The following is a 3,454-nucleotide window of genomic DNA, read 5'->3' on the forward strand; positions in this document are numbered from 1 at the left end:
CGCCGCCGTTATAGCGGTTGAAATGAAATTAGGGTTTTAAATGGCAGGGGACGTGGGTGGGTAGTTGGTGGAGTGGTTGGTGCTTAGGTGGACAAGGCATTTTGTTTTCGAAATATCCATGTACTATTGAAAATAGTTTCAATGTACCTCTTGTTATATTTTAGGGCTAAATATACTCCTAGTTATATTTTGCGCTAAATATATCCTTATATCTAACAAAGAGACACGTGGACGACTAAGAGGATGAAGATAGGTTGTGTAACTGGGAGAAGGTCAATATCTAAGTCTATTTCTATTTCGGGAGGGACACCGGGTAGATTATCGGGAAACACTTTCAAAAACTTATTTGTAATGGAAATCGACTCAAGTGTAGGGGTTTCGAAATCGGTAACCAAACCCATACAAGATGATATATGCCGCCCTTAGAAATCATTTTATAGCTTTAAGACAATAAACAAACTGACCTATAGGCATAAATATTCCACTCTAGTACTGGCTCATTTGGAAACTAAAAGTTAACAACTCGAATTCTACAATCAACTAAAAGCATAACAAGAATGGATCCAATCTATGCCAAGCATAACATCAAAATTCAACACATCAAGAGCTACAAGATCAACATAAGTGACTATGGGATAAGGAGATGTGATACTTTCTATAGACTCTCTTAGCCACAATAGATTCACTAATAGGAGTAGAGATAGAAAAAGGGTCTAACAACACATTCGGAGAAATATCAATTCTCATAGCCACATATATCGTTACAAAAGATAAAGTAGCACCGAGATCAAGCAAATTAACATAAACATCAAGATGAAAAACTATTAATATACCAATAACATCATTCAGAGAACCCTTTTTATCATGCCGAGTTTGAAGTGCATAGAATTGATTTTGCTTTGAAGCGCCTACAATCATTTCGCTTGTCAATTCTAGATGAACAATCTCTCAAGTAGTGACCACTCTTGCCACAACCAAAACGAAAACATTTCCCACAATAACTCTTATCACACATTTGACATGCGAGAATTGAAGATCCATTTCCACCATTATTTCCTCCTTGAGGCTTAGGGTTAGGCACCTTTTCTTTGTTGAACTTAGGAGTTGGAGCATTGAAGGAACCTTGAACGAAAAACCTTTGTTGGAACCTAGAACAATCATATCTATCAGACCTTGAATGTGAAAAGTCACTGTCACTCGTCTTTGCCCTCTTTGCCTCCTTAGACCTTTACTTAAGCTTCTCCTCTTAAATTTGTTGAGAATGAACCATTAAATGAGAAATATCCATTTCCTTGATGAGAATGGCTGTACGAAATTCCTTAACCACCATTTCAGACATTCCCAAAATAAACTTGCTCATCTTTGCCCTAGAATCAACAACCATAGAAGGAACATGCTTGGACAATTGTGTGAATTTCAAGGCATACTCCTTCACACACGTATTCCCTTGATGAAGGTTGATAAACTCAAGAAACTTTTCCTCCCTCATTTGAAGGGAAAATAATTTATCAAGGAAAGCAACCTTAAACTTCTCCCAATTAAGATGACCCGCATTGATCGCACTCTCTATTTTCCATTGGTTAAACTAAACTTTAACAACACCCTTAAGTTGATAAGCGGTCAATTACATCTTTTCCACCATGATGCCTCCCATGATCTGTAAAATCTTATAAATCTGATCAATGAACTCTTGAGGATCTTCGTCAACCTTGGAACCATAAAACAAAGGGGGATTCATCATAGTGAAGTCCTCACTCTAGTTGGTGTTGTACCCACTTTAGGTTCACGGGAGCATTATTCTCTCTAATTGCTTGAGCCGTCATAGCTTGAGTCAACACTTGAAAAGTGACCCAGAACTCTAGATTAGTCAGTTTTTCGGCCAATAGATCCGACATAACTTGAGGAACTTGAGAAGTTTTTTGTTCCACATTCTCATTCACATTCCTTCTAACATATGCTATTCGAGGGGCCATATCCTAAAAAACATCGGATAAGGATTAAAAGAGAGACACATAGATTTAAACTCTATTGCACGAATTTAGAGTGATTAAATAAGTGAAATTTCCTAAACGTCTTATCTCTTCCTATTCATAAATGTGGCACGCTTCACACTCATGAGAAAGACTCTACTCGATGTGGCTTGTGAGACATTCTAAGACCTTTCTTTATTCTATGAAAACAAAGTTTGTCACGATCCAACGTATACCCTTGGTGTAAGATGGTGTATAGAACCTCAGTACACCTATTTGTTGTACCAAATGAACTCATGAAATCCGGTATATCCCTCATCCCGAAAGAATGAGATTCTACTTGCCAGGTAGAACCCGTACACATCATCTTTTGCTAAATTGTACCCAATAGATAGGTCATTTAAGACAATCCTATGGGGGCATGTCATTAGGGAATAGAGGTTGCTAGTAGAGACTATCCTAGTTGAGCCTCCAACGCAAAACTCTCTCGATACTAAGTCTAAATTTCAACGTAATAGACAAAAGTCAAATATTCTTTACAAAATAGGCAAGGCAATGATCAATAGAAATATTGAAATACCCATTTTAAGATCAAAACATAAAATAGCTACTTAAATTACAATTCATGCATAAGTGAGAAAACCTTTCACCAAAGTGAATCCATATATGAGAAATACCTTAGACAATCATAATCATATTCGTATGTGAGATAACCTTTCACGACATCATTGATACTTTCATCTAAAATCATCCTATCATCATAAATATTATTTTCATAAGACATGCATAACCTTCCAAAATTTATGCATGGGTCTATATAATTTTAATTAAGGCTTAAGTCATTGACCGCCCCTTAAAGTTGTCCGCAGAATTCACTTAGACACCTTAACTAAGACTTGTACCTATTGAGCACCTAAATTGTTCAAAACATGTACCTATTAAACACAAAATGCTGATATGGCAAAAAATGTGTTTTGCACTTCCCTGAAGCGCGTGAAAAAATTTAAAATAGTGTCTTTTTGAATTTTTTTTACATTTTTCTTCTTTTATTGACAGTTGGCATTATAATTAACTTAAAAACATTTTTCTTCTTTCATTTACACTTTTTTCAAAAAAGAAAAGGACCCCACTCCCTACCTATCATCTTCTTCATACTTTAGTTTGCAAAACTTTCTTCATTTTAGCTCCAACAACATTGTTTTCTTTCTTTTTTATAAAAAAAGAATATTATTTCTTCCAACTATGAAGATAAATGAAAATCAACTATGAAGATTCAGATTTGAAAGAAAGTAAGACTTTCTTTCGTATGATTTATTTCAAATCTCATAAAAATAAGGAACAAATATGAAGAAGAAGAAAGAAGATAAATGATTTTACCTATAAAAAAAGTTAGCCGATATTTGTTTATCACAATTTTTGAACAAAGATTTTTACTCAAATTCATATATAAACCCATTAAATTTATCAAAAATGATATTCAAAAA

Source organism: Solanum tuberosum, unplaced genomic scaffold (genome assembly GCF_000226075.1).
Source record: "Solanum tuberosum cultivar DM 1-3 516 R44 unplaced genomic scaffold, SolTub_3.0 scf00042, whole genome shotgun sequence".
Lineage (NCBI taxonomy): Eukaryota > Viridiplantae > Streptophyta > Magnoliopsida > Solanales > Solanaceae > Solanum > Solanum tuberosum.